Below are 24,350 nucleotides of genomic sequence, written 5' to 3' on the forward strand. Positions count from 1 at the left end.
TTCTGAATGTTGAGCTTTAAGCCAACTTTTTCACTCTCCTCTTTCACTTTCATCAAGAGGCTTTTGAGTTCCTCTTCACTTTCTGCCATTAGGGTGGTGTCATCTGCATATCTGAGGTGATTGATATTTCTCCCAGCAATCTTGATTCCAGCTTGTGCTTCTTCTAGCCCAGCGTTTCTCATGATGTACTCTGCATAGAAGTTAAATAAGCAGGGTGACAATATACAGCTTTGATGTACTCCTTTTCCTATCTGGAACCAGTCTGTTGTTCCATGTCCAGTCCTAACTGTTGCTTCCTGACCTGCATACAAGAGGCAGGTCAGGTGGTCTGTATTCCCATCTCTTTCAGAATTTTCCACAGTTTATTGTGATCCACACAGTCAAAGTCCTGGCCTAGTCAATAAAGCAGAAATAGATGTTTTTCTGGAACTCTCTTCCTTTTTCCATGATCCAGTAGATGTTAGCAATTTGATCTCTGGCTCCTTTGCCTTTCTTAAAACCAGCTTGAACATCTGGAAGTTCACGGTTCATGTACTGCTGCAGCCTGGCTTGGAGAATTTTAAGCATTACTTTACTAGTGTGTGAGATGAGTGCAATTGTGCAGTAGTTTAAGCATTCTTTGGCATTGCCTTTCTTTGGGATTGGAATGAAAACTGACTGCTGTGGCCACTGCTGAGTTTTCCAAATTTGCTGGCATATTGAGTACAGCACTTCCACAGCATCATCTTCCAGGATTTGAAACAGCTCAACTGGAATTCCATCACTTCCACTAGCTTTGTTCGTAGTGATGCTTCCTAAGGCCCACTTGACTTCTCATTCCAGGATGTCTGGCTCTAGGTGAGTGTGAGTGATCACACCATCATGATTATCTGGTTTGTGAAGATCTTTTTTGTGCAGTTCTTCTGTGTATTCTTGCCACCTCTTCTTTATATCTTCTGCTTTTGTTGGTCCATACCATTTCTGTCCTTTATTGATCCCATCTTTGCGTGAAATGTTCCCTTGGTATCTCTAATTTTCTTGAAGAGATCTCTAGTCTTTCCCATTCTATTGTTTTCCTCTATTTCTTTGCATTGATCGCTGAGGAAGGCTTTCTTATCTCTCCTTTCTATTCTTTGGAACTCTGCATTCCAATGGGTATATCTTTCCTTTTCTCCTTTGCTTTTCACTTCCCTTCTTTACACAGCTATTTGTAAGGCCTCCTCAGATATTACTCTCATTTTATTATATATACTTATTATGAGTCAAGATGATGCTTGCTTTTTTTTGGCAGCCTCATAAGACTTGTGATTCATCTTAAACTTAGAGTCAACTTAGGTCCCCAATCCTTGACTAGTTGTATAAAGTTTACAGAGCAGTGATCCTTACAATAGGAAGTTCAATCTAGTTCACCGATAAGTTGTAGCTCACAGAGGTGAATTACTTTCCCTGAGTTCACACAAGTGAGATAATTCCTTTAACCCTTCTTTCCTCTGAGAGTATCTTTTCAGTCACCTGGATGGGCTCCAGGTACCCATCTTGCATTCTTGGTCCTAGTTATTTGGCTCGGGAATGGATACCTGACTGAAGTTGGACTACTTATATTATCTGTTTAGAATGCCTTCAGGATTGGAAACTGGCTTTGGTTTTTTTAAAATTCACTGCAATGAATATGAAGTGAGACTCACAAGTCCAAATATTATTTTGCTGCTGTTGCTGCTGCTAAATCGCTTCAGTCGTGTCTGACTCTGTGCGACCCCATAGATGGCAGCCCACCAGGCTCTCCAGTCCCTGGGATTCTCCAGGCAAGAACACTGGAGTGGGTTGCCATTTCCTTCTCCAAATATTATTTTAGGGACATGTTAATCTTATAGAGCTGGCATGCACAGTTAATCAGAGATGGAAATGAAAAATGCCTTCTGCAGAAATCGGCGTGCCTCTCTTATTCTGTCCTCGCACCTCACCTGAGCCAGCCCTGGTGAGCATGTCCATCCTGCCCAACATCACTGTGGTTTAGGTACCCAATGTCCCTTTCTATCTTCTCTTCTATTTGCCTCTCCACATTCGACCTTAAATTTTTCTTCCTTCCTTTCTTGAAGCAGCTATGTGCTATCACATCTTTTATCATGGAGTAAGAAATTAACATTTTTTTCCTAAATAATGTATACTTGTTTTGCCTCTATATCTACTTATGATCACATCTACAAAAAGAAAGCAATGGGAAGAAAACACTCTTAATGCCAACAAAGGGAAAGAGTCAACAAATTGTGAGTAATTAGGGACTGATTACATTTTCCTCCTGCAGTTATTAGGAATTTTAAGGCAGCTTTCACAGAAGGTAGAATTTAAGCATTAGAGGAAAATCGATTTTAGGGCCTCTCTGGCAACAAAGGGATAGCACCTATGTGTTGGCCTCCCCTGCTTGTGCATGTGATTAGCCGTGAGTATAAGCCACAAGTTTATGTAATAACTTGGGTGGATCTTGGACTTTCTTTCTCAAGGAGTGCAATGAACTTTTTCTCCTCAGAAAGCCTACATTTGAATGGCATGTTTTAGATCATAAGAGTCCTCAAATTTCAATTAGATGAAGCAGTCTGACATTTTTTTGCCGTAGATTTGAAGAATAATGATTATTCTTTGTCTCTGGAATAGTATTTAGGAAAAACAAAATAGTTAAAGTAATTTCCATAAAGACCCCCTGTGCATGGCAGCAAACCTCATTGATAGTTAAACCCATTCAGAGAGATGAATATGGAATTCAGCTAACATCTTGTTTTTCTGCAGGAAATGTTTAACTATCTCCCATACTGCTCACTTCACTTGGGACTAAGAAAATTTTAGACTATAAGGGGAAGACAGCAGAGACTGCTTGGAAGCAAATAAAACAGCCTATTAGGTCAAGATGATCATGCAGAGAGCCCCAGTGGGTTTTGCATTGAACATGGCTTTATAGAAAATACAGATTGAGGCAATTAGTCCCTTCCAATTTTAAATAAGCAGTAGCAGTGGGAAGTATGCCAGGAAGGATGATTAAGGATTAAACAGCAGCATGGGAACTCTATCAGAATTTCCAAAATTTCACTGCCAGCACCTGATATTTCTACATCACCACCTCCTTGATTGTGAAAGGCGAGGGCCCTTCTCCTGGACCCTACCCCACCCCAGTCCCTTACTGCTTAAGGGAAAGCTATGGAAGAGAAGGCTTCTGTCTCCACCAACTTCTAAGAGGGAACACAGCCAAGAGAGGCAGGAAGAAGCATGCTCACTTCCAACCTTTTTGGCAAGCTCAAGTGGGAGCAAAAGCCACTGCCAAATCTATTTTTTAATACAGATTTTGAAAGGGTTGTGTCTACACATGCAAAGGGAAGTGCACAGTGCGCTGTGTTAAACAGCACAACAGTTAAAAAAAATCAAGCACACACAAAAAAGCCTAAATCTCCGCCTGACTATCCAGGTATTTGTTTGCCATGTGGTAGGTCCTCCCTAGGGTGAGAGTCTGGATTTGCAGCAGTGTCTTCTGCAGTCATATGAATAGGACACAGCCACAGAGCTTTCACCTACCTGGCCCAGTTGGGCAAGACACGAACCCTGGTACTTCTTAATCTGATCCAGGAGGGAGGAACTCTCTTTCCTTTTGGAGATAAAGAGTTGAGTTCCTACATGATTGGCACTTTGGTACTTAGAGTTGGATAGCCATCAAGTGAGAGGAAGATACCAAAGGGAAGGGGGGAGGATAAATTAGGAGGCTGGAATTAACACATGGGCACTACTATATATGAAACAGATATCCAACAAGTACCTACTGTGTAGCACAGGGAACTCTACTCAATATTTTGTAATAACCTATATATAAGGAAAAACAGGGCTTCCCTGGTGGCTCAGATGGTAAAGAATCTGCCTGCAATGCAGGAGACCCAGGTTCAATCTCTGGGTTAGGAAGATTCCCCTGGAGAAGGGAATGAATAGCCACTCCAGTATTCTTGCCTAGAGAATCCATGGACAGAGGAGCCTGGTAGACCATAGTCCATAGGGCATAGAGTTGGACATGACTGAGCAACTAACACTTTCTTTCACTTTCAAGGAAAAACAACCTGTAAAAGATTACATATATATATTTTTTTCATACACACATATATGATTGAATCACTGTGCTATATACCTGAAACTAATATGGCACCATGAAGCAACTATATTTCAATAAAATAAAAAAATAAATTACAAAAAAAGAAGAGAATGAGAGGGAGAGATACATAAGTCCCAATTCTCTGTCCTCAAGTCTCTGAATATTTCCCACAACCTGTTCCTCAACAATATTTAAAGAGTCAATTTTCCATGAAAATTTGTGTTTAAAAGATCACATGGGGAGAAACATTTATTTATTTAGTTTGTCCTAAATTTAACAGTCTTTTTAACTGTCTTTTTATATTCCAGTCTTTTTGCTGAAAATGTATCCTGGTCTGATGCCATCACAAATAATGTTGCAATGAGCATTATCCCTGTGCCTTTATGTACTTGTTCCAGTTTCAGTCCAATTCTTAGAAGTGAAACTAACGATCAAAGTACATTTCTGTCTCTTGAATACTCCACAATGCCCAGCAGCACTTGCCGAGTAATGGACACATGGCCTGTGCTTAATAAGAGGTAGTACAGCAATGCATTTGGAGCATCAGCTCTGTGACCAGCCACTGCCAGCTCTGCAACTCATGGCCTGTGTGACCTCGGGTAAGTTATTCAACCTTTCAAAACCAGGGTTTACCATCTATTAAGTGAACTAACAATAATAACATATTGAGGGAGTCATGTGCCAGGTACTGTTTTAAGTGCTCCATTCATTACTTCTCAAACTATTTCGTGATAAAGATTCCATTAGTATCTCCTTTTACAGATGAGGAACTAGGCACAGGAAGGCTGCACACTTTGTCCAAGGTCATATAGCTAGTAAATAGTGAGGCCAGGCTTATCCCCAGAAAGTCTGGCTCCAGAGCCTGTCTTTTAAATACTTTCTTATAGGGGATTTGCATATGGTAATGAGAACTGATAGTGAGAAGAATATGGGAAAATATGTAAGTAGGTTGGTAGGTAATAGACGGAGAGAGAGAGAATGGATTTAGCATGATGTGCAGCCCTCAGTGAATTCGTGTGGCCTGGCTAGAGCAGAGATGTGATGCCAATCCTTCCTTCTGCAACGCGCATCCTTTAAGAACAGACCATCAGCTACTCTCTCCATTCATCTCACCCTCTCCTTCTTCCCCGTCTACCATTTGTAAAATGGATAGCCAATGAAATTTGCTGTATGATTCAGGGAACTCTCACACTGGGGCTCTGTAACAATCTACAGAGTGGGAGGGAGGTTCAAAAAGAAGGGAACATATGTATACCTATGGCTAATTCATGCTGATGTATGCCAGAAATTAAACCAGTATTGTAAAACAATTATCCTTCGATTAAAAATAAACAAGTTTTAAAAAAAAGAATGGATAAGCAGCAATATAAAACAAACAACTCAATTAAAAAATGGCAGAAAATCTAAAGACATTTCTCTAAAGAAGACATGGGATTCCCTTGTAGCTCAGTTGGTAAAGAACCTGCCTGCAATGCAGGAGACCTGAGTTCAATTCCTGGGTTGGGAAGATCCCCTGTAGAAGGAAATGACAACCCACTCAAGTATTTTTGTCTGGAAAATCCCATGGATAGAGGAGCCTGGCAGGCTACATACAGGCCATGGGGTTGCAAGAGTCAGATACAACTTAGTGACTAAACCATCAGCACCAAAGAAGACATACAGACGGCCAAAAATACATGCAAAGGTATTCAACATTGCCAATTATTAGGGAAATGCAAATCAAACCCGCAATGAGGTATCACCTCACTCTAGTCAGAATGGCCATAATCAAAAAGTCTACAAAATAACAAATACTAGAGAGGGTGTGGAGAAAGGGAACCCTTCTGTACTGTTGGTGGGAATTTAAATTGGTACAGCTGCTATGGAGAAAAATACAGAGGTTCCTTAAAAACCAAAAATAGAATTATACAATCCAGCAATCTCATTCTTGGGCACATAATTTAGAGAAAACCATAATTTGAAAATAATAATAACCAACAGTTATTACAGGCTATTTATAATAGCAAAGACATGGAAGGAATCTAAGTGTCCACTGACAGATGAGTGGATAAAAATGTGGTACATATATACAATGGAATATTACTCAGCCATAAAAAAGAAGGGAATAATACCATCTGTAGCAACACAGATTGGACCTAGAGATTATCATACTAAGTGAAACAAGCCAGACAAAGACAAATATATGATATTGCTTACATTTGGAATATAAAAATAAAGACAAATTAACTTATTTACAAAACAGAAACAGGCTCACATACTTAGAGAAAAAACTTACGGTTACCGGGGGGTCGGGGTGGGGAAGGGTGGGAAGAAGGAATAGATCAGGAGTTTGGGATAGACTATATTTAAAATAGATAGCCAACAATGACCTACTGCATAGCACAGGTAACATAGTCAATGTATTATAATAACCTATAAAGGAAAAGAATCTGAAGAAGAATTATACACACACACACACACACACACACACACATATGAATTGCTGTGCTATATACCTGAAGCTAACATGATATTGGAAATCACCTACACTTCAAAAAGGAAAAAATAGATGAGCTGACCTCATGGATTTCCTTAAGATTTCATTTCTAGGAAGAGGAAGGCTGGGAAGGGAGAAGCATGTTACTCTGGAAATCTATTAAATCTTTTAGTCCAGAAAGCAACAGAATCATTGGAATATGTATATTTTTTAGACTTGGAAGATTAAGGAAGTCGTAATAACTATAAAAAATTAATCTTCCGTCCAAGGAAGGACGGAAGATGGGGGGGTGGAACTAGTTATGAAACATGACCTTGGCTGGGAACAACGAACTGTTGGGCCAGATCATCTGGGGAAATTCTTTCCTATCAAGTGAAGCATGATATTCCAGAAGGGGTGGGCGGGGTTCCTAAAGGGTGAGGCTGCTTCTTCCAGGTTAAGTGCTTTACATGCATCATTTCATTTAATTCTCATAGCAGCTAACTGAGGCAAATGGGATTATCATCCCTGTTTGATCAATGAAGAAATTGAAGCACAAAGAGGTGATGTCTGACTTATCCTGGAGTCTGTGCTCTTATCCATCATAGTCAGCCTGAAGAAAAGGTACATGTTTGTCGTAAGGAGAGCAGTCAAGACAACAGAGATGGGGGTTTGTCCAGGTGGGTAACCTTGGGCAACATATCTCACAGCTCCAAGCCTCTGTGTGATCATCTATAAAAGGGGCATAGATCTGGTATCCAACGTACAGGTAGAGTGATAGATAAGGGAATTCATATAGCACACTGACCACAGGGGCTGGTACATGACTAGTGACTGGTACTGGTACTCGGTACTCGTACACGTGAGAAATACATTAAGAACCAGAAGATACAGACTTCTTCTACTGCTTCTTTTTTTTTTTTTTTTAAACTGGTATCAAAAATCACAGTGATAAGATTAGGCCCTTTATATATAGATTGTAACTATTTTATATTGTAATGAGTACCAAAGTGTCTCTTGCTCAGGAAGTAGAATAGATACAGCCTAGATCATACGTCACTAGTTCTAATGACGCCAAGACGACAGTTATGGATTGACTGTTGTTACCAGCAACTTGCCAGATTCCATGTGGTTTCAGAATTTTCCCTCTGTGGGACTCAACTGTGCCATCCACAGAATAAGGATTCAACTATAATTTCTAATTTCTTAACAAAACTGAGAAACCTAAAGAAAATTCTAAAAATAATCACCCAGCATATAGAATAAACCCTTGCCTGGCTCTTACTGAAGGAAGAGTTTGTTCTAGGGGTAAAAAGTTTGAGTTACAGAAGTTTTTTTTTTTTAAGAGAAATGCTATTTCATCATGATATGATACTAGTCACTGTTTATGAGCCCTATGACTCAGCCTGGGCCATGTGCCTGACACTCATCAGTTTATTCAGTCTTCCCAACAGTCCTGCAAAGTCAAGAGTTATAGCTTTTCCTTCTTAAATAATAAAGAAGCTGAGGGTCTCAGAGAGAAGTGACTCACGGGATATACCAGTTTCTCTGTTATCTTGTTTCCCCCAAACCTTATCATAACAGATATACCTATTATGAGGTCCCTGTAACTGGAACAAAACAGCCAATAGCGTCCTATAGTGGATTATTTAAAAATTATTCTACATATAGTTTTTATTGTATGACATGATGACATATAAATAGTTTCCTGGCTTAGTTCAAATTACAGACATTCTTAATTACATGCAATAATGAGCTTCAACCATGTATGCTATGCTCCTTTTGAAATCCTGAAACAAAGAAGACAGAGAAATACATTTGTTGAGTCTCTGTGCCCCTAACTCGGCAAGGTTTCCTCCTGGGTGAAGTCGGCCCAGGGCCATTCTCCCCTCCCACAGGCTCAGGAAGACCCCTTTAGGATAAGTCCCCCTGCCCTCCTCGTGTTTGTGCCGGCAAGACTGTTCAGCCTCCTGCTTGTGGGCAGTGAGGGAAGATGAAGAAATAACCCCTTTAAGTTGTTAAAAGAAAGGCACTTGGGAAAAGATTAGCCTGGAACTAAGAACCTTTATGGCAATTCCTAAGTCGAGGTCAGCAAGTTTCAGAGAAGCCAGCTTGGATGGAGACTCAGATCAGGACAAGTCTGCTGCAAATAACAAACAGATGGGGGTGAAGCCCAGGCTCCCTGTCATCTTGGTGGACTGCTTTCACCCTAAGAGGACCAGTCTGCAGAGGAGGTGATAGACTCGCCATGACTAAAGGCCAGCTACAGAGAGTCCCAACAGTTACTCTGGCCTTAACTGGCTTCCATTATGTACAATTCTAGGCATGATTTTCAGATTCCTCCCTTACATTTCCTTGAGCACTCCATACGCTTGCCTTCTCAGTGGTTATTGGCTTGCATCTCCTCTGAGAGGAAACTTCTTTCCTCAACTCCTCCTATTTCAGGTCTCCCCGCCCCCAGTTCTTCCCTGACCTTCTTCTCTGTAAGGACTTTCCTGCTCTCCTCCCTTTATTGTTTGTTCCCTTCATGGCACGTGGTGTGAGTCTAATTCCAAATCTTTTTGTTTGTCTGTTTATTGTCTGTTTCTGTCATCAGTTTGTAAGTCCCAGAAGGGCATGTCTGGCTGTTCACTGTTGATTCCAGGGCTGAGTGCGGAGCTGGAGACAGAGTATGTGCTCAATAAATGTTAGCCAAATAAATTGCTCCCAACTGCCCCCAACATATTTGGAAGAAAATTTCAGCGCAGCCACGGAGTAAGGGATTATTAAGGGCCTTTGTAAAGAGCTTAATTCAATTTTTAAGGTATCCTCAGAGATGAACCCCAGGAGGAAAAGCCACATAAGTTGGTTTGTGGTATTTCCTGAAAATGTCTTGATGAGATTGCTTAGCTGGCATCCAAAAGCTATGGGAATGCTGCCCCTTTCAGAGTTTGTCTTTTCTCAGTCTTATTTCCAACACGTTTATCATGATACAAGTTCTAGAAATACCAGAAGAGTTAGGTTTTCCATTATCCTGGGATTACATTAACGGATTTGAAGGGCCGTCGTGGCAATGCTGTCATCTTGGCCACTTTACCACTTCTCAGAGAGAAAAAATGAACATGAAATCTGTTTAGTTATTAACAATTCTAGTCAAGACGTGGGAGGAGAGGGTATAAAAGCTATTGGCCAGACTGAAGTTTATATTAGAGCAGTAAGTTCCATTTATTTGGATATTCCTAGGCCCCATGACCACAATCTAAGATTTAGGAGTATTGAATTATAAACCCAGCTCCAGAATGAGCCAGGAGTGGCTGTAGCTGTGATTGACTGGGGCTGGGCCTGGTGGAGCCTCACAAGTGGTTGCACTGACCTGCCGGTTGAAGTGTTGACCCATAGCTTCGGGGCCATGATTAGAGCTGCAGAATTAATTTGAGCACAAGAGTGGACCTACTCCTTGGAATATGGGCCATGCATTCAGATGGGGAAGAGCTGGCAAGGGAGGAAGGGAATATTCTCTTTCATCCCTAGTATTTATATAGAATTCACTCATTCCCTCACTCATCCAATTCAAAATTATATTGTGAGTGTCTGTATAGAAACTAACTATACTATAGCAGTGCTCACCCTGTACAGTAGTGCAGGACCATAAAAATTGCCCTGCAAACTGCAATCGGAAAAGTGACCACTGGAATCAATGAGGAAAGTGTGACTGCTCCATGACCTTTAAAATTCTCTTACTATTAGTTTTAAACATACAAGGACATGAAAAAAATATATAGTAAGACTATTATTTAGTTAATACTCTAATTTAAAACATTAGAAACTTTGAGAGTTAGTATAAAAAACTCAAGAGTTATTCAAACAGTGCTTGCCTTCTCTTTTCATCATATAACAACACAGAACAAACATACTCTCTATGTCTTGGCAAATGATCATATTCCCTTTAAAATTTGGATCCGCTTCTAACAGTTTACCCTTTGCTTTCTTTATATCACTGTGAAGTATCTCTGAGAGTTCCTTCCACGTGAAATGGTTTGCAGAATCACTTCTCCTGGGACATCATCTTCCCTTCCGTCATGAACACTTTACTTATTTATGTCAATAAATTTGCCTTCACCAAGTTCCTCTGGCTGCAAATCTAGACCATGTCCAATGGGAAAAACGTCATACAGTCCACGGCCAGCTATTTCTTCTATAACTATATTTACATTTAAGTTTGACTTCCAAGATAATCACTCTTCATTTCTTTGCTGCACTTTATTTTTTTTCTGGCTAATTTCCTCTTTCAATTATCCATATTCATAAAGTGCCATATGGGTTTATCACCAGGAGACAAGGGGCAACACAAGTGCTGCTTTTGCTGTTTGTGTGTGAAATGAGCAACAGTGCAATGACCACTCACCATGTCACTTGAAGAAGTGACATAATTTGTTACTGATCATAATAACAGTAACATAATTTGTTACTGATGTGAATCTGTTTTTCATTAAGTGATCTGTGGACTGAAAAACCCAGCTGGGAAGTTTATACTGTGCACAATTATTCATAGTTCATATACCATGGCCACAGTATTGTTGGAGGACTGATGTTATATAACTAAATCATGGTACTGAAGTCCGTGCACCTGAACTATGTAAAATGAGGACCCATAATAGGGGTAACTAGAGAACGTCATGGTGGGTACGTAATAGAAATCCCCAACTTGTAGAGGCATAGAAGGTTACTTGGAGAAGGTGACACACAAGCTGAGACTTGATAAATAAATAGAAATTAATCTGACAAAGGAGGGGTGTAGGGAAGATTGTTCCGGGAAGAGATTAAAGCAGGTATAAAGCTCCAAATGTAAGAAAGTGCATGGGGTGTAGGGTGGCAGCCATGGTTGTTCCGGGCTGATTGCGGGTGATGATCCCAGTACATTATTTTCAGGCTGCAGGCTGTTGTCCCTGGGAACCAGGCAGCACTGGCTGTGACTGGGAATTTGGAATGCTGTTTCAGGACAGTCACTTGAAGAAAGTGTTGAAGGGCCATTAACCACTGCCCTCAGACCAAGAGGCCCACCTTTGGCAGCTAGGAAAGTCACCAGGAAAATGAAACCAAACCAAACAAAATGACCTTAGATGCTGGTCTGCATACATAACCCAGCGAACACTAATGGTTCAGATGCAAGTGCCCTAAGTACAGGATGGTATAAAGCAAAGAGAAAACTCCCTTTTAAAAGTCACAATTCAAAAGGCTGGTTCAAATCTTTAAATGACAAATTGTATTTCTAGTCAATACAGAGTTCAGTATCTTAATCTATTTGGCTAAAATCTGAATGGTTTCAGCCCAGGCAATGCACTGAAAATATTCTCACTTAATTTCCACCACACTCTTATGAAGTTGCTATTTTTATTCCCATTTTACAGATGAGGAAACTGAGGTTAAGCCACCATAGGGTCACAGAACTGGTCGCATGTAGGACTTATCCTAAAGCTTGTACCTTTACCTAATATACCATCAGTATGTTTTATTTCAATACATGGAAATAAACACAGATGCCAAATTGAGTGATTATTTTGTATAAGATAAACAGACCAAGATAAATGTTAAAAAATAGGGCAAAAATATTCGATTCGTATAGAAATTCAGAAAGAGAATGCACAAGAGTAGCAGTTTTAAGAAAAGTTTTGCACAACTGTGTCCCAGACATGAGCAATGCATTTAAGATTCTCCTAGGAAAACAAAACAATGAGATTATCTCAATTATTGAGTTAACCATGAGATTTCACCATCTACATTCTAGCTATGAGTGAGACATTTGTTTGAATTAGATAAGAAGATATAATGTCATTTGAAGAAGGCCCAGTAAATTTAATAACAGAGATAAATGAAACTGACAATGATCTCACACTTTATAAATCTAAACATGGGACCAGGGTTAGGCATAGGGACCCTAGCAGTTGATGAATGAGCTTTAGTGCTGCTTCTTACACCATCAACTGGAGACCAGACATGATTTTTTAATGTTTCTTCAAACCAAGGGGATTAAAAAACAATTAATTCAATTCCCTTTAAACCAAAGAACAGGAGCAGGAAACAACCCTGAACCTTCCCTCCTCAAATAGCAGCTCTGTTGATAATTTAATCACTAACTGAGTTGTGTAACTTGCCTATGACAAATGGTAAAACACCTACAAATGTGGAAATCTGCCGGAGCCTTCTTTCGTAGGAAGGGGAGAGAAAGCCTTCTCCAGCTCACATATACTTTCTATCTCCCTGCCTTTTGCTCCCTGCCCACAACCACTGAAACTGCTTCTGTATTAGCAGAGAATATGGGAACTGTTCTGGATCTAGCAAGGAAGCGAAGTCACTGAAACATTTAGGATTCTCTGCTTCCCTCCCCACCCTTCCCCACCCTCACGCTATACTTGTTAGTGGGTAGCTCCATACTAGGCTGCACCAAGCTGAAATGGCAGCACTATGGAGAACACCATGGAGATCCCTTAAGAAAATAAACATAAAACTACCATATGATCCTGCAGTCCCACTCCTGGGCATTTACAGAGTAAACCATAATTCAAAAAAAAAAAAAAATGAATGGCAATGTTCATTGCAGCACTATTTACAATAGCCAAGACTTGGAAGCAACATAATTGTCTATTGACAGATGAATAGATAAAGAAGATGTGATATATATACACAATGGAATGTAACTCACCCATGAAAAAGCATGAAATAATGCTATTTGTGGCAAATGGATGGATCTAGACGTGATTATATTAAGTGAACTAAACAAATATCATATCCTATTACTTATGTGGAATCTAAAAAAGTACAAACGAACTTACTTATACAACAGTAATAGACTCACATGCACAGAAAAACTTATGGTTACCAAAGGGACAAGAGAGGGTAGGGATAAATCAGGTGTTTGAGATTAACATATACACACTACTATATATAAAATAGATAACCAAGGATATACTGTATAGCATGGGGAACTCAATGTCTTAAAATAATCTGTAAGAGAAAAGAACCTGAGAAAGAAATATATGTGTGTGTGTGTGTGTGTATCTGAACCACTTTGCTGTGCACCTGAAACTAACAACATTGTAAATCAACTCAACTTCAATAGAAAAAAAAAACAAAGAAAAGAAGTTGAAATGGCAATCAGGAATGAATATGAGGCCCTGCATGATCTGGTTTCTTCCTCATTGTCCAGCTTTATCTCATGCTTCTTTCTACCATGCTTGCTCCAGTGTTTAGTTTTAGACATGGACATTTAGAATATAATTAATCGAGGCTGGTCTTCCTTTTCTTATTAACTGAATCTTTTCTTTTTCTTTTTTTAAATTTATTTATTTTAATTGGAGGCTAATTACTTTACAGTATTGTATTGGTTTTGCCATACATCAACATGAATCATTCTTTAGTCTCGGCTTAAGCTTCATTCTCTCTTGGAAGATTTCTTAGGTCATCTAAACTACATTGTCTCTATGTCACAGACTTCCATAGTTCCCTGTGCTTCCTAACACAAACCTGCTTCTTCTACATTCTCTACCAGATTGGAGGGTCTGTGACAACATATACAGCGTCTGCCTTGTCACCATGGTCTCCAACACCCAGCACAACGCCCGACATAGTTACTGCCCTCAGCCAGTGTTTGCAGAGTGAACAATTGCCTTCTTCACTTTCCTTTTTGAAAAAAGTATTACAAAATATTTAAGACATACACAAATGTGTAGAGAAAAATATCACAACCCTCAGGTATCCACTATAGTTTCGAGTTTAAATCCCTGCTTATCACTCCTTGATCACATTCTGCTCTTTAGAGGCAACTAGCAGTCTGAATTTGGTTACTATTTCCATACATTTCTTAGTACTTTCATTACACACATATGCAAACCTATAATATTATTTTGTGTGTTTTTATAGTCTATGTAAGTGTTATATGTATTCTGCAACTGGCATTTTTCAAGTTCTTATGATTTATTCACACTGTTGAAGTTAGCTAGAGATTATTTATTCCACTGCTGTGTAGTATTCTATCGTATGACTACCCCAATATTCATCGGCTTTCTTGTTGGTGGATTATTTTCTAAGTTTTACCTATACCGCAATGCCATGAATATCCTTACTTGCAATGTTATTTTTCTTTCAGGTAGCACTGTGGTATCCAATACACTGAATCTTTACAGTATTTACCTGTCAAGGGATTGGGTCTCTGAAAGCTATATGAGACAGATAATTGAAAAACCCAATTTGTGTTTGAGTGAAAGAGTGTATCAGTGGATATTATGAGAAGCAGTATGGAATAGTGACGACTGATAGAGCACCAATTTGGGAGTTAAACGTGGTGGGTTGCAGCCCCCACTCAACTGCTTAACCACTATGCCACATCCAAATAAAAAGCCTCAGTTTTCCTTCTGTAAAACTGAATGATGGTCTCCTATTTGCCTACCTCACAAGGGTGTTCAAATGATCAAATGAAATAATGTTGCTGAAAGATTTTGAAATCTGATGGACTATGCAACATCGGAACACCAACAACCAAATTTTATTACCCAAGTGTAATATCACAGAAGAGTTGTCATAAAATAACAAGACCACAAGAATATAAAATAATTTACCAACATCTATATTTAAATTTGTCATCACCTATATCTTATTATCTCCTATTCATATTTAATTGGGGTGTTTTAGAGATAATACCTTACCCCCAAAGGGCAGAACAGAGAAAACCAGGCTCTTGAGAGAAATATGTTTAGGTCCATGGACTTCTACTGTCTATAAAATCCTACTGAGAAGATTACTGAAATGAGTCACATTGGTTCCAGTAATGAATTTATTCCCACTTCTGCTTCACTGACTGTGCCTTTAACTGTGTGGATCACAACAAATGGTGGAAAGTTCTTAAAAAGTTGGGAATATCAGACCACCTTACCTGCCTCCTGAAAAACCTGTATGCAGGTCAAGAAGCAACAGTTAGAACCAGACATGGAACAACGGACTGGTTCAAAACTGGAAAAGGAACATGATAAGGCTGTATATTGTCACCTTGTTTATTTAACTTATATGCAGAGTACATCATGCTAAATGCCAGGCTGGATGACTCACAAGCTGGAATCAAGATTGTTAGGAGAAATATCAGTAACTTCAGATATGCAGATGATACCACCCTTATGGCAGAAAGTGAAGGGGAACCAAAGAGCCTCTTGATGAAGGTGAAAGAGAAGAGTGAAAAAGCTGGCTTAAAACTCAACCTTCAAAAAACTAAGATCATGGTATCTGGTCCCATCATTTCATGGGGAATAGATGGGCAAAAAGTGGAAGTAGTGACAGATTTTTATTTTGGGGGCTCCAAAATCACTGTGGATGGTGACTGAGGCCATGAAATTAAAAGATGCTTGCTCTTGGAAGGAAATCTATGACAAACCTAGACAATATATTAAAAAAGCAGAGATAGCACTTTGCTGACAAAGGTCTGTGTAGTCAAAGCTATGGTTTTTCCAGTAGTCATATATGGATGTGAGAGTTGGACCATAAAGAAGGCTGAGCACTAAAGAATTGATGCTTTTGAACTGTGGTGCTGGAGAAGACTCTCCAGCAAGGAGATCAAACCAATCAATCCTAAAGGAAATCAACTCTGAATATTCATTGGAAGGACTGATGCTGATGCTGAAGCTCCAATACTTTGGCCATCTGATGCAAAGAGCCAACTCATTGGAAAAGACCCTGATGCTGGGAAAGACTGAAGGCAAAAGGAGAAGAGGGCAGGAGAGGATGAGATGGTTAGACAAAATCACTGACTCGATGGACATGAGTTTGAGCAAACTCCGGGAGACAGTGAAGGACAGGGAAGCCTGGTGTGCTGCATGAAGTTCATGGAAAGAGTCGGACACGACTTAGGGACTGAACAACAAAGGAATTTTTCCAAAGGTTCTGTCTTCATGCTTAGATGTACATTAAGTTATGAAGCTTAAAGTGGTTATAGGAAGGGGTTTAGAGCTTGAAAGATGGGTTCAAATCTTCCTCTACTTCCCTCTCTGTACTGAGGATAAAAAGATAATCATGTAGGACAATTGTTGGGAGGATTAAATGAGCTCATGTATATAAGGCAGTATCCCCTTCAGGATGTGGCTGAAAATTAGCCTTAGTTGAAATTTCCCAACAGGTGAGGCAAGGTTGTTGCGCTTTTGTTCTTAAATTGTGATCTCAGTTACCTCAGTTTAACTCCTCTTCACTTTGAAATTTAATTTTATTTACATTACAAATTTATGTCTCACAGTTCTGGAGGCTGGGAAGTCCATGATCAAGATGCTGACTGAGTCGGTTCCTGGTGAGGGACCTCTTCCTGGCTTGTGGGTGAACACATTCTTACTCTAAGCCCCAGGTTTGGAGAGGGGGATCTCATCTCTCTCATTTTTTATGCTTATTTGTTTTTTTTTTTTTTGGCCATGCTGTGTGGTATATAGTATCTTAATTCCTTGACCAGAAATGGAACCTGTACCCCTTGCTCAGGGATCAAACCCACGCCCCCTGAAGTGGAAGCACAGAGTCTTAACCACTGGATTGCCAGGGAAGTCCTCCTCTTCACTTTTTAAAAAGTGTTGGTCTAGCCATTCTGTCAGGACCTTCAGCTATCATATGTCTAGCTGTCACTTCTGAATATATGACCGAGGCAGCTATGATACGTTCAGTGCACAAAGAGTGTTGCCACCACTACAAAATTTTATAGGCGCCAAGTGCTTCTGAAATCTTGACTTCTGATTTGGAAACTGAGAAAGAGCAGCCTGGTTAATTTGTCTGATTCATTAGCAAGGAATCAGAGAGAGGTTTTCAAATAAAATCCAATTCCGGCCATGCCATCTTGGTCTCATGTAAATGCTGGAAATAGATACGGTTAAAACACGGTGTCACAGCTCTAGGTTTCTGCAGAATTTTTGCTCTCCATATTCTGCTGCACTAGAATTCTGGTCTATCTTATAGTAATAATGAGTCAAAGAATAGATTTACTCTGTGCATTTGCACACTGATAACTGGGTTCCTGGGAATTAGTTTGCTTTGCAAAGTACACGTTTTTCTCTACAAACGTATCTTCTATAAAGGTCTCTCCATGACTAGGAAGGAGGTGAAAGAGCTAGGAAGAGGGACAAGAGAACAATGTCCCTTCTGTTCTAGTAATATGGGGAGGCTTCCTGGGGGCATATGCCTGGAAAAGACGGAGATGAACACACGGAATTTTACTGTCATAGATTTCTTAGTTGCACTACATACTTTTGTTTACTCAAAGAAGGTCATTAAGGTCCCGCTACCAGGCAACACACCCTAGTAGCTTGGGAGCTAGACTCCTGTGTTTAAATCCCAGTTCTGCCACTACAACTTGTATGACCTTGGGCAAGTTATCTAATCTCTCTGTATCTCCATGTCCTCACCTGTAAAATAGGGATAATAATAGTACCTGTCTCATAGAGTTGTTGGGGTTAAGTAAATTAATTATTGATATCTCTCTATCTCTATGTCTTTTAACTGTTGCTAGGCCGTTGTAGTGATAGTCGCTCAGTTGTGTCTGACTCTTTGCAACCCCATGGACTGGAGCCCACCAGGCTCCTCTGTCCATGGAATTCTCCAGGCAAGAATACTGAAGTGGGTTGCCATTTCCTTCTCCAAGGCCATTGTAAGAGTTCAATAAATATTAGTTATTATTATTACTCTCACCTAATGTCTGTAATTGGTATTAAAAATAGGAGTTCTGTGGATCTTAAAGACAGAGATTTTCTGATAGGTTATCAGTCTTTGGGGTTAAGAGGCTAAAGCAAAACAAGAACACTGAGGTTATAATCTTCTCAGTCATGACAAATAGTTCAAACTTGGGAGGCTGATGCCTATAACTGATTTAGGAGGCAGAGACCAAACTATGTTTAATGGTAAAGAAAATGAATGCTATTATGTATCTGCTAAATAAGCCATCCTTTCAAAATGGAAAACATCATAGTCATTTCAGTTTGCCATTGAGCTTGGCCAATGCCGCTGGAGCAGCACAAATGGAACGTAATATACAAGTATACACATAATGTACTGTTCTAAATTCAGAGCGCAATTCTCTAACATGCCTATTCTCTGAAATTTTCAGAGAGATGATGCATAGAATAAGGTGGCTATTAAGCTAAAAATGAACAACAGTAAAACAGAGAAGGGACTGCAAGGCCTGATGGAGTTGAAGAGAAACCATTAAATATCTAGGTAGTAGAAATGGAGGTGGAAATTGTGTTTGCCTTCTTACTTTATGGGAATGCTAAACCTACTGCAGTTTGGAGTTCACAGATTAAAATCTTTAAAGAAACTAAAAAAACGAATAAGATGTCCATAGATGGAAAACTTACATGTTTGCTCAATAACCCATTGTTTAGCAATACTCCTAAGCAAATGACTTTTGTGTAACCTAAATTCCTTACCCTGTAGCCAACATCTGCCTAAAAGATGCTTCTTCAACTATAGAAAAAAACCCGCATAGCTAGAATTCCTGGGGAATGGGTAGGTTTTATTGTTGTTTTAGTTGCTCTGCTTAGTTTGGACTAAGAAGAAAATTTATTTCAAGCTTTCTGTCCACAGACTTTTTGGGAGTCAGGGGGAAGGCTTAGAGATACAGTAGAGAGAATCTTCTGTACTTCTGTACAATTTTAATCTTTGAAAAATTCAGGACTCTCCAGGGCCTCAGGGTTCATCAGGAGGAAGGTGATTATGACTGGGCAGGACAGAAATGTAGAAAGTTTAGAAGACCTGAACTAATCTTCATTTCTGCCCCCTCAATCTTGGAAGTAGTGCTTTTATGGGAGATGGAGGGGTGGAAAGACATTCAATATCAAAGTCTTTCCTCATTATCTCAGGGTGGGAAAAAAAAAGCAGTTCTATCCTCCTACACTGTTGTTGGGAATGTAAGTTGGTATAGTCACTGTGGAAAACAGTATGGAGGTTCTTCAGAAAACTAAAAATACAGTTACCATATGATCCAGCAGTCTCACTTCTGGGCATATATCCAGACAAAACTCTAACTTAAAAAGAAACATGCACCTCACTGGTCCTAGTAGCACTATTCACAATAGTCAAGACATGGAAACAACCCAAATGTGCACTGGCAGATGAATGTATAAAAAATATGTGGTACATATATACAGTGGAGTACTACTCAGCCATAAAAAGAATGACGTGCCATTTGCAGCAACACGGATGGACCTGGAGATTACCACACTAAGTAAAGTCAGTCAGAAAGATGACTATCATATGAAATCACCTATATGTGTAATCTAAAATATGACACAAATGAACCTATCCACAAAACGGACAGACTCACAGACAGAATAGACTGGCGGCTGCCAAGGTGGAGGGCATTGAGGAAGGGATGGAGCGGGAGGCTGGGGTTAGCAGATGTAAGCCATAATATATGGAATGGATAAATGGCAAGGTCCTACTATATAGCACAGAGAACCATATTCAGTATCTTGTGATAAACCATAATGGAAAAGAATATAAAAAAGGAATACATGAATGTGTGTGTGTATATATATGTACATATATCTCTACACAAAATATATATTGGAGTAGGACATGGAAACCCACCCTAGTTTTCTTGCCTGAAGAATTCCATGGACAGAGGAGCTTGGCAGGCTATGGTCCATGGGGTCGCAAAGAGTTGGACACAACCAAAGTGATTAGCATATATATATATATGCCATATATATGCCATATATATAGTTCACTATATATGCCATATATATGCCATATATATATTATATATATATATATAATATATATATATAACTGAGTCACTTTACAGCAGAAATTAACATAACATTGTAAGTCAATTATACTTCAAAAAGGCAGTTATGGTAAATTTGAGGATTGTGACAGTAGTTCTAGTTCCAAGTTTTAAAAAACAACTTTAGTGAAATATAATTTACATACTATCAAATTCATCTATTAAAAATGTACAACTCAGTGATTTGTAAGATATTCACAGAACTGTGCAACCATTACTCTGGAAAGAAACCTATTAATATTAGCAGCCACTCCCCATCAACCTCAGGCAACCACTAATCTACTTTCTATGTCTATGGATCTGCCTTTTCTGGAGAGTTCACACAAATGGAATCATGCAACATGGGGTCTTCAGTGATTTGCCTTTTTCACTTAGCATAATGTTTTCAAGTTTAACTGATGTTACAGGATGTGTCAGTACTTCATTTTTCTAACTGATGTGTGATATGACTTTATAGTCTGCCTTCCATATCTTTTGGTTCTGTATCCACAGATTTAATCAACTGTAGATACAAAATATTCTAAAAAAAAAATTTTAGAGACTTCCAAAAAGCAAAACTGGAGTTTACTACATGCTGGCAACTATTTACACAGCATATATGTTTTATTTACAACTACTTACACAGTATATATGTTTTACTTACAACTACTTACACAGCATATATGTTTTATTTACAACTACTTACACAGCACTTATACTATATTTTTGGGCTTCCCTGGTGGCTCAGTCAGTGCTAAAGAATCCACCTCCCAATACAAGAGATGTGGGTTTGATTCCTGGGTTGGGAAAATCCCTTGGAGAAGGAAATAGCAATTTATTCCAGTATTCTTGCCTGGGAAATCCCAGGGACAGAGAAGCCTGGTGGGCTACTGTACATGGGGTCACAAAAGAGCTGGACATGACTTAGTGACTGAACAATATACTGTGTTAGGTATTATAAGTTATCTACAGATGATTTAAAGTATACAGGAGAATGTGTGTAGGTTGTATGAAAATACTATATGATTTCATATAAGGGAGTTGTGCATCCCAGAATTTTGGTATCTGCTGGGGTTCTTGGAACCAATCCCCTGTGGATACTGAGGGACAAGTGTACATGAATAGAATATATTTTATTTATCCATTGATTAGCTGATGAACATTTAGATTATTTCCACTTTTTGGTTGTTAAGAATACTGTTTCTATGCCATCTTGAGAAAGAAAAATGGAGCTAAAGGAATCAATCTTGCTGACTTCAGACTATACTACAAAGCTATAGTCATCCAGACAGTATTATACTGGCACAAAAACAGAAATATAGATCAATGAAACAAATAGAAAGCTCAGAGATAAGCCCATGCATCTATGGACATGTTATTTTGATACAGGAGGCAAGAATATACAGTGGAGAAAAGATAGTCTCTTCAATAAGTGTTGCTGAGAAAACTGAGCAGCTATGTGTAAAAGAATGAAACTAGAATATCTCCTTATACTGAACACAAAAATAAACTCAAAATGGTTTAAAGACTTAAATGTAAGGCCAGAAAATGTAAAGCTCTTAGAGGAAAACACAGGCAGAACAATCCCTGACGTAAATCACAACAAGATCTCTATAGCCCACTTCCTAGAATAATGGAAATAAAAGACAAAAATAAATGTGACCTAATTAAACTTAAAAGCTTTTGTACAGCAAAGGAAACTATAAATAGAGTGAAAAGACAATCCTCAGATAGGAGAAAATAATAGTAAATGAAACAAATGACAAAGGATTGAATTCCAAAATATACAAGCTACTCATGCAGCTCAATACCAGAAAAACAATCCAATCAAAAGTGGGCAGAAGATCTAAACAGATATTTCTCCAAAGAAGACATACACACAGCTAATAAACACCTGAAAAGATGCTCAACATTACTCATGATTAGAGAAATGCAAATCAAAACTACAATAATACCACCTCACACTGATCAGAAAGGCTATCATCAAAAAATCTACAAACAATAAAAGCTGCAAAGTGTGTGGAGAAAAGGGAACCTTCTTGCATTGTTGGTGGGAATGTAAATTGATACAGCTACTATGGAGAACAGTGTGGAGATTCCTTAAAAAACTAGGAATAAAACCACCATATGGTTTTATTAGTAGTGAGTAGTGAGTCCAACAAACTCACTACTGGGCATATAGCCGGAGGGAACCATAACTGAAAAAGACACATGTACCCCAGTGTTCATTACAGCACTATTTATAATAGCTACAACATGGAAACAACCTAGATATTCATTGAGAGAAGAACGGATAAAGAAGTTGTGGTACACATATACAATGGAATATTACTCAGCCATAAAAGGGAACACATTTGAGTCAGTTCTAATAAGGTAGATAAACCTAGGACCTGTTGTACAGAGTGATGTAAGTCAGAAGAAGCAAAGCAAATATCATATATTAATATATATTGAATCTAGAAAGCTGGTACTGATGAACATATGTACAGGGCAGCAGTGGAAACCCAGACATAGAGAACAGACTTGTGGACACAGTGGGGGAAGGAGAGGGTGGGACAAACAGAGAGAGCAGTGTGGAAACTTACACACACCACAGAAACAGAGAGCCAGGGAGCTCAACCCTGTGCTCTGTGACAACCTAGAGGGGTGGGATGAGGGGCAGGTTAGGAAGGAAGTTCAAGAGGGAAGGGAAATATGTATATCTAAGCCTGATTCATGCTGATGTATCGCAGAAACCAACATAATATTGTAAAGCAACTATCCTCCAATTAAAAAAAAATTAAAAAATAATGCTTCTATGAACATCTATATACAAGGTTTATTTTTTTGGCCATGCCACATGGCATGTGGGATCTTAATTCTCTGATCAGGGATGAAACCCATGACCCCTGCAGTGGATGTGCAGAGTCTTAACCACCGGACGCCTGGGGAAGTCCCTATGTATAAGTTTTTATGTAGACATACATTTTCATTTCTCTCCATTGGAGTTGAATTACTTAGTAGTACGATAGCTCCATGTTTACTAATTTAAGGAAGTGCCAAATTGTATTCCAAAGCGGTTCACCATTTTATATCCCCACTAGCAATGTACATTTCAATCTCCACATCTTTGCCCAACATTTTTTTTTTTTTATGGCCATCCTTATGAGTATGAAGTGGCATCTCATTGAGGTTTTGATTTTCTAGTTCCTAATGAATAATGATGTTAAGCATTACTTCATGCTTTTGGCCATCTGTATATCTTCTTTGGACAAATATCTATTAAAATCCTTTGTCCACGTGTGTGATCTTCCCTAGTTCTTCAGTGGTAAAGAATCTGCCTGCTAATGCAGGAGATGTGAATTTGAACCCTGCATCTGGAAAACTCCCTGGAGAAGGAAATGGCAACCCACTCCTGTATTCTTGCCTGGAAAATCCCATGGACAGAGGAGCCTGGCGGGCTACAGTCCACGGGGTAACAAAGAGTTGGACACAAGTGAGCGACTAACACTTTCCACTTTTCTACACTTTCCACATTTTCCACTTTTGTCCACTTTAAAACTGGGCTATTTGTTTTTTAATTGTTGAGTCGTAAAAGTTCTCCATATTCTGGATACAAGTTCCTTGTTAGATGTATATAATTTGCAAATATTTTCTTCTATTCTGAGGGCTGGTTTTCTGGTTTCTTAATAGGGTCTTCTGAGGCATCACCATTTTAGATTTTGAGAAAATTCTATTTTTATGATTGTTTGTGCTCTAGATGCCATATGTAAAAAACTATTCCTTATTCCAATGTCACAAGGATTTGCACTTATGTTTTCTTCTGAGGGTTTTTATAGTTTCAGCACTTACATTCAAGTCTGTGATCTATTTTGAATTAATTTTGTGTATAATGTAAAGGAGAGGTGTGACTTCATTCTTTTGTACGTGACACTCCAGTTTTTCTATCATCATTTGTTGAAAAGACTAGAAAATGGAAACCCATTCCAGTATTCTTGGCTAGGAAATCCCATGAACGGAGGAGCCTTGTGGGCTACAATCCATGGGGTTGCAAGAGTTGG

General features: G+C 39.0%; 1 long non-coding RNA gene across 1 annotated transcript in view; it reads left to right on the forward strand.

The window, feature by feature from the left end:
• The first annotated feature begins 4,561 nt into the window (after positions 1-4,561).
• Positions 4,562-24,350, forward strand: part of LOC132659826 (uncharacterized) — a 97,878-nt gene continuing 78,089 nt past the window's right edge. Inside the window, exon 1 of the long non-coding RNA XR_009600695.1 lies at positions 4,562-4,698. This is a non-coding gene — a long non-coding RNA (uncharacterized LOC132659826). The remainder of the gene's footprint in view (positions 4,699-24,350) is intronic.

This window comes from Ovis aries, chromosome 5 (assembly GCF_016772045.2).
Source record: "Ovis aries strain OAR_USU_Benz2616 breed Rambouillet chromosome 5, ARS-UI_Ramb_v3.0, whole genome shotgun sequence".
Classification (NCBI taxonomy): Eukaryota; Metazoa; Chordata; class Mammalia; order Artiodactyla; family Bovidae; genus Ovis; species Ovis aries.